Source organism: Myxocyprinus asiaticus, unplaced genomic scaffold, assembly GCF_019703515.2.
Source record: "Myxocyprinus asiaticus isolate MX2 ecotype Aquarium Trade unplaced genomic scaffold, UBuf_Myxa_2 HiC_scaffold_109, whole genome shotgun sequence".
NCBI classification, from domain to species: domain Eukaryota; kingdom Metazoa; phylum Chordata; class Actinopteri; order Cypriniformes; family Catostomidae; genus Myxocyprinus; species Myxocyprinus asiaticus.
The window spans coordinates 10,001-17,500 of NW_026249557.1; the positions used below are offsets into that span (position 1 = coordinate 10,001).

Here is a 7,500-nt window from a genome sequence, read left to right on the forward strand (position 1 = left end):
AAGCACACATTTCTAAACATCTAAGTTCCTGAGGTGCACAACACACTAAAAAGGCACTGCTGGGATTTGAACCCAGGATCTCCTGTTTACAAGACAGGCACTTTAACCAACTAAGCCACAGCACCCTTTTGCTGCAAACTCTCCATGGGAGGTCATCAGATCAATGAATAGGCCATGCTATTGACAACATAATACAGGTGCATCTCAATAAATTAGAATGTCGTGGAAAAGTTCATTTATTTCAGTAATTCAACTCAAATTGTGAAACTTGTGTATTAAATAAATTCAATGCACACAGACTGAAGTAGTTTAAGTCTTTGGTTCTTTTAATTGTGATGATTTTGGCTCACATTTAACAAAAACCCACCAATTCACTATCTCAAAAAATTAGTATTTGTATTTGTTTGAGAACAGAGTTTTGGTGGTCAGATAGCCTTGTTGTTTTTTGAAGTGTGCTCAGCCAAATGACAAATGCTGCAACTGGAACCCACAACATTTGAATGGCCAAATTTGGCAAACTAGAAGTCCAACGGTTAGGGTTAGGATATAGGGATGAAAACCACCATGCTCATGCCGGATTAGGGTTAGGTTAGGGTTTAGGGTTAGGATATAGGGATGAAAACCACCATACTCATGCCGGATTGCCATAACTTTTGCCAGCAAGGTGATAGAGGCATGAGAGCAAGCCCTACCCCCCATTTTCGAGGGTGCTCTTTCCAGTGGTGCCACCGCCGAGTCTCTATGAGGTCAGCAAGTGACTCAACCCGATTGGCCCTCCTACAAAGTGCCGTTTACATCTTAGAGACTCAGCGGCCACAACACACTACAAAGGCACTGCTGGGATTTGAACCAAGGATCTCCTGTTTACTAGGCAGGCACTTTAACCAACTAAGCCACAGCACCTTCTGCTGCAAAATTTTCATGGGAGGGTGACTAAGAAGAGCAAAACATCCAGACGAGAGGTCATCAGATCAAGGAATAGGCCATGCTATTGAGAGCATGAAAGTGTTTGTTTGAGAAAAGAGTTTTGGTGGTCAGATAGACTTGTTTGTTGGCCAAGTGTGATTAGCAAAATGACTAAGGCAGTGACTCTGGTGGGACTTGAACCCACAACCTTTGAATGGCCACATTTTTCAATCTAGAAGTCCAATGCACTATCCATTGTGCCACAGAGCCCACATTATGCACCTTGTTGTGTCTCCAACACTCTGAGGTTACACTCTCTGTGGTAAGGAAATCAACTTCACAAGAATTGAACGCACTTTCAAAAGATGTCAGGACCTATTGTCCTCAGGAGGGGCCAGATAGCACAGTCACTGCCAGATAAGCACTGCTAAGATTTGAAACCAGGATCTCCTGTTTATAAGAAAGGTACCTTAGGGTTAGGATATAGGGATGAAAACCACCATGCTAATGCCAGATTGGGGTTAGGGTTAGGTTAGTTAGGGTTAGGTTAGGTTAGGGTTAGGGTTAGGATATAGGGATGAAAACCACCATGCTCATGCCGGATTGCCATAACTGGTAGGGTTAGGGTTAGGGAGTCAGGCCCACCCGGGGGTTTTCAGGGTGGCCGAGAACGCCAGCGCTGTCCCCGTGACTCTGGGAGGTACGCTCGCGGAGATACGGGGCTTCGCTATGACCCGCATCACATATGGTGTTGGCCATAGCGAAAACTGACAGCCGGATTCTAAGTCCAGCGAGGGCGGGTTCTCCCGGGGCGCCCCGGGGGACCGTGCTAGGAGCGCGTTTCGGGGCGTTTGGAGTCGACTGGTGAAGTTTTGTGGGGAGCGTTTTTGGGGGCCCTTGGCAGGCTTGGGGTCAGGCCCTTAGGATATAGGGATGAAAACCACCACGCTCGTGCCGGATCGCCATAACTTTTGCCGGGAAGGTGGCAGAGGCACGAAAGCGAGCCCTACCCCCCCGTTTTCGAGGGCGCTCTTTCCAACGGCGCCACCGCCGAGTCTCTCCGAGGTCGGCGAGGGCCTCAACCCGATTGGCCCTCGTAAGAAGTGCCGTTTACTTAATTGACCCAAGTCCAGCGAGGGCGGGTTCTCCCGGGGGCGCCCCGGGGGACCGTGCTAGGAGCGCGTTTCGGGGCGTTTGGAGTCGACTGGTGAAGTTTTGCGGGGAGCGTTTTTGGGGGCCCTTGGCAGGCTTGGGGTCAGGCCTTAGGGTCAGGCCTTAGGATGTAGAGATGTATGGTCTACAGACGCCATCGTCTATAACTTTGGTTCCGTTGGCCCGATTTGGTTGAAACTTTGCACACGTGTTCTAGGTGAGATCCTCTACCTACATCGGAATGGTTTCGACCTAGATCGGTCTCAGGAGTCGTGGTTTTGACTCAAAAACGTACTGCAGAGGCCCACTGTAGGCTTAAGAAAATTGACTCCGTTTTTAGTGTCATCAAGTGGGTTCCCCAGGGGCTAGGCGCACAAAACTGTACTATGTGCCTCGTGGGAAGACCCCGATAGCGTGCGCAAAGGATGAGAGCGATCGCTCGTTCGTGGCCGACGTGGCGGGCTAAAACGTACTACGGGGCCCACTATAGGCCTAACTTAATTGACCCAGTTTTTATTGTAGTAACATGGGTTCCCTTGGGGCAAGGCACACGAAACTGTAATATGTGTCTCGTGGGAAGACCCCGATAGCGTGCGCAAAGTTTGGGAACGATCGCTCGATCGAGGCCAACGTGGCGGGCTGAAACGTACTAAAGCGGCCCACTATAGGCCTAACTTAATTGACCCAGTTTTTAGTGTAGTAAAATGGGTTCCCCTGGGGCTAGGCACACAAGACTGTAGTATGTGTCTCGTGGGAGGACCCCGATAGCGTGTGCAAGGTTTGGGAACGATCGCTCGATCGAGGCCAACGTGGCGGGCTAAAATGTGCTACAGGTGCTCACATGTAGGGTTAGGGTTAGGTTAGGGTTGGGATATAGGGATGAAAACCACCATGCTCATGCCGGATTGCCATAACATTTGCCAGGAAGGTGATAGAGGCACGAAAGCAAGCCCTACCCATCCATTTTCAAGGGTGCTCTTTCTAATGGTGCCACTGCCAAGTCTCTATGAGGTCAGCAAGTGCCCCAACCCGATTGGCCCTCCTACAAAGTGCCGTTTACATTTTAGAGACTAGGTGGCCACAACACACTACAAAGGCACTGCTGGGATTTGAACCCACGACCTCCTGTTTACTAGGCAGGCATTTTAACCAACTAAGCCACAGCACCTTTTGCTGCAAAGTGTCCATGGGAGGTCATCAGATCAATGAGTAGGCCATGCTATTGAGAACACGAATGTGTTTGAGAAAAGAGTTTTGGTGGTCAGATAGATTTGTTTGTTGGCCAAGTGTGCTTAGCAAATTGACTAAGACAGTGACTCTGTTGGGACTTGAACCCACAACCTTTGAATGGCCACATTTTTCAATCTAGAAGTCCAATGCGCTATCCATTGCGCCACAAAGCTCATCATGTTGTGTCGTCAACACTCTGAGGTTACACTCTCTGTAGTAAGGAAATCATCTTCCCAAGAATTAAGAATTGAACACACTTTAAATAGGAGGTGTCAGGACCTCCTATCCTCAGGAGGGGCCAGATAGCACAGTCACTGTCAGATAAGCACTGTTAAGATTTGAAACCAGGATATCTTGTTTATAAGAAATATACCTTGACCAGCTAAGCCACAGTACCCTGTTGGAAAAGTGCTTTAGCATGTCAAAGTATCATCAAAATATAGCCAAGGAAAGATTTGTGAACAGGATTGGCTTGTACCCTTGATAAGTGCAGCAAATTTACTTGAATAACCTTTTTTTTGTTGGCTTTTAGAAAAGCACACATTTCTAAACATCTAAGTTCCTGAGGTGCACAACACACTAAAAAGGCACTGCTGGGATTTGAACCCAGGATCTCCTGTTTACAAGACAGGCACTTTAACCAACTAAGCCACAGCACCCTTTTGCTGCAAACTCTCCATGGGAGGTCATCAGATCAATGAATAGGCCATGCTATTGACAACATAATACAGGTGCATCTCAATAAATTAGAATGTCGTGGAAAAGTTCATTTATTTCAGTAATTCAACTCAAATTGTGAAACTTGTGTATTAAATAAATTCAATGCACACAGACTGAAGTAGTTTAAGTCTTTGGTTCTTTTAATTGTGATGATTTTGGCTCACATTTAACAAAAACCCACCAATTCACTATCTCAAAAAATTAGTATTTGTATTTGTTTGAGAACAGAGTTTTGGTGGTCAGATAGCCTTGTTGTTTTTTGAAGTGTGCTCAGCCAAATGACAAATGCTGCAACTGGAACCCACAACATTTGAATGGCCAAATTTGGCAAACTAGAAGTCCAACGGTTAGGGTTAGGATATAGGGATGAAAACCACCATGCTCATGCCGGATTAGGGTTAGGTTAGGGTTTAGGGTTAGGATATAGGGATGAAAACCACCATACTCATGCCGGATTGCCATAACTTTTGCCAGCAAGGTGATAGAGGCATGAGAGCAAGCCCTACCCCCCATTTTCGAGGGTGCTCTTTCCAGTGGTGCCACCGCCGAGTCTCTATGAGGTCAGCAAGTGACTCAACCCGATTGGCCCTCCTACAAAGTGCCGTTTACATCTTAGAGACTCAGCGGCCACAACACACTACAAAGGCACTGCTGGGATTTGAACCAAGGATCTCCTGTTTACTAGGCAGGCACTTTAACCAACTAAGCCACAGCACCTTCTGCTGCAAAATTTTCATGGGAGGGTGACTAAGAAGAGCAAAACATCCAGACGAGAGGTCATCAGATCAAGGAATAGGCCATGCTATTGAGAGCATGAAAGTGTTTGTTTGAGAAAAGAGTTTTGGTGGTCAGATAGACTTGTTTGTTGGCCAAGTGTGATTAGCAAAATGACTAAGGCAGTGACTCTGGTGGGACTTGAACCCACAACCTTTGAATGGCCACATTTTTCAATCTAGAAGTCCAATGCACTATCCATTGTGCCACAGAGCCCACATTATGCACCTTGTTGTGTCTCCAACACTCTGAGGTTACACTCTCTGTGGTAAGGAAATCAACTTCACAAGAATTGAACGCACTTTCAAAAGATGTCAGGACCTATTGTCCTCAGGAGGGGCCAGATAGCACAGTCACTGCCAGATAAGCACTGCTAAGATTTGAAACCAGGATCTCCTGTTTATAAGAAAGGTACCTTAGGGTTAGGATATAGGGATGAAAACCACCATGCTAATGCCAGATTGGGGTTAGGGTTAGGTTAGTTAGGGTTAGGTTAGGTTAGGGTTAGGGTTAGGATATAGGGATGAAAACCACCATGCTCATGCCGGATTGCCATAACTGGTAGGGTTAGGGTTAGGGAGTCAGGCCCACCCGGGGGTTTTCAGGGTGGCCGAGAACGCCAGCGCTGTCCCCGTGACTCTGGGAGGTACGCTCGCGGAGATACGGGGCTTCGCTATGACCCGCATCACATATGGTGTTGGCCATAGCGAAAACTGACAGCCGGATTCTAAGTCCAGCGAGGGCGGGTTCTCCCGGGGCGCCCCGGGGGACCGTGCTAGGAGCGCGTTTCGGGGCGTTTGGAGTCGACTGGTGAAGTTTTGTGGGGAGCGTTTTTGGGGGCCCTTGGCAGGCTTGGGGTCAGGCCCTTAGGATATAGGGATGAAAACCACCACGCTCGTGCCGGATCGCCATAACTTTTGCCGGGAAGGTGGCAGAGGCACGAAAGCGAGCCCTACCCCCCGTTTTCGAGGGCGCTCTTTCCAACGGCGCCACCGCCGAGTCTCTCCGAGGTCGGCGAGGGCCTCAACCCGATTGGCCCTCGTAAGAAGTGCCGTTTACTTAATTGACCCAAGTCCAGCGAGGGCGGGTTCTCCCGGGGCGCCCCGGGGGACCGTGCTAGGAGCGCGTTTCGGGGCGTTTGGAGTCGACTGGTGAAGTTTTGCGGGGAGCGTTTTTGGGGGCCCTTGGCAGGCTTGGTGTCAGGCCTTAGGGTCAGGCCTTAGGATGTAGAGATGTATAGTCTACAGACACCATCGTCTATAACTTTGGTTCCGTTGGCCCGATTTGGTTGAAACTTTGCACACGTGTTCTAGGTAAGATCCTCTACCTACATCGGAATGGTTTCGACCTAGATCGGTCTCAGGAGTCGTGGTTTTGACTCAAAAACGTACTGCAGAGGCCCACTGTAGGCTTAAGAAAATAGACCCAGTTTTTAGTGTAATCAAGTGGGTTCCCCAGGGGCTAGGCGCACAAAACTGTACTATGTGCCTCGTGGCAAGACCCCGATAGCGTGCGCAAAGGATGAAGGCGATCGCTCGTTCGTGGCCGACGTGGCGGGCTAAAACGTACTACGGGACCCACTATAGGCCAGACTGTATTGAGGCTGTTTTTAGGGTAGTAAAATGGGTTCCCCTGGGGCTACGAATACAAAACTGTAATATGTGTCTCATGGGAAGACCCCGATAGCGTGCACAAAGTTTGAGAACGATCGCTCGATCGAGGCCAACGTGGCGGGCTGAAACGTACTAAAGCGGCCCACTATAGGCCTAACTTAATTGACCCAGTTTTTAGTGTAGTAAAATGGGTTCCCCTGGGGCTAGGAATACAAAACTGTAATATGTGCCTCGTGGGAAGACCCCGACAGCGTGCGCAATGTTTGGGAACGATCGCTCGATCGAGGCCAACGTGGCGGGCTGAAACGTACTAAAGCCGCCCACTATAGGCCTAACTTAATTGACCCAGTTTTTAGTGTAGTAAAATGGGTTCCCCTGGGGCTAGGAATACAAAACTGTAATATGTGCCTCGTGGGAAGACCCCGACAGCGTACGCAAAGTTTGGGAACGATCGCTCGATCGAGGCCAACGTGGCGGGCTGAAACGTACTAAAGCGGCCCACTATAGGCCTAACTTAATTGACCGAGTTTTTAGTGTAGTAAAATGGGTTCCCCTGTGGCTAGGCACACAAGACTGTAGTATGTGTCTCGTGGGAGGACCCCGATAGCGTGTGCAAGGTTTTGGGAACAATCGCTCGGTTAGGGTTAGGGTTAGGATATAGGGATGAAAACCACCACGCTCATGCCGGATTGCCGTAACTTTTGCCAGGAAGGTGGCAGAGGCACGAAAGCAAGCCCTACCCACCCATTTTCAAGGGTGCTCTTTCCAGTGGTGCCACTGCCAAGTCTCTATGAGGTCAGCAAGTGCCTCAACCCAATTGGCCCTCCTACAAAGTGCCATTTACATTTTAGAGACTTGGCGGCCACTACACACTACAAAGGCACTTCTGGGATTTGAACCCACGACCTCCTGTTTACTAAACAGGCACTTTAACCAACTGGGCTGCAGCACCTTCTGCTGCAAAGTCTCCATGGGAGGTCATCATATCAAGGAATAGGCCATGCTATTGAGAGGATGAAAGTGTTTGTTTGAGAAAAGAGTTTTGGTGGTCAGATAGACTTGTTCGTTGGCCAAGTTAGGGTTAGGTTAGGTAGGGTTAGGTTAG

At 48.8% G+C, this 7,500-nt stretch overlaps 4 non-coding genes across 4 annotated transcripts; all 4 read right to left on the reverse strand.

The window, feature by feature from the left end:
* Positions 1-51: 51 nt before the first annotated feature.
* trnat-ugu (transfer RNA threonine (anticodon UGU)) lies at positions 52-125 on the reverse strand. Its single transcript has one exon. It is a non-coding gene; the product is annotated as a tRNA-Thr (tRNA).
* Positions 126-1,086: 961 nt separating this feature from the next.
* trnar-ucu (transfer RNA arginine (anticodon UCU)) lies at positions 1,087-1,176 on the reverse strand. The gene is given in 2 exon segments: positions 1,087-1,122; positions 1,140-1,176. It is a non-coding gene; the product is annotated as a tRNA-Arg (tRNA).
* Positions 1,177-3,873: 2,697 nt separating this feature from the next.
* trnat-ugu (transfer RNA threonine (anticodon UGU)) lies at positions 3,874-3,947 on the reverse strand. Its single transcript has one exon. It is a non-coding gene; the product is annotated as a tRNA-Thr (tRNA).
* Positions 3,948-4,908: 961 nt separating this feature from the next.
* Positions 4,909-4,998, reverse strand: trnar-ucu (transfer RNA arginine (anticodon UCU)). Its single transcript is given in 2 exon segments — positions 4,909-4,944; positions 4,962-4,998. It is a non-coding gene; the product is annotated as a tRNA-Arg (tRNA).
* Positions 4,999-7,500: the final 2,502 nt, after the last annotated feature.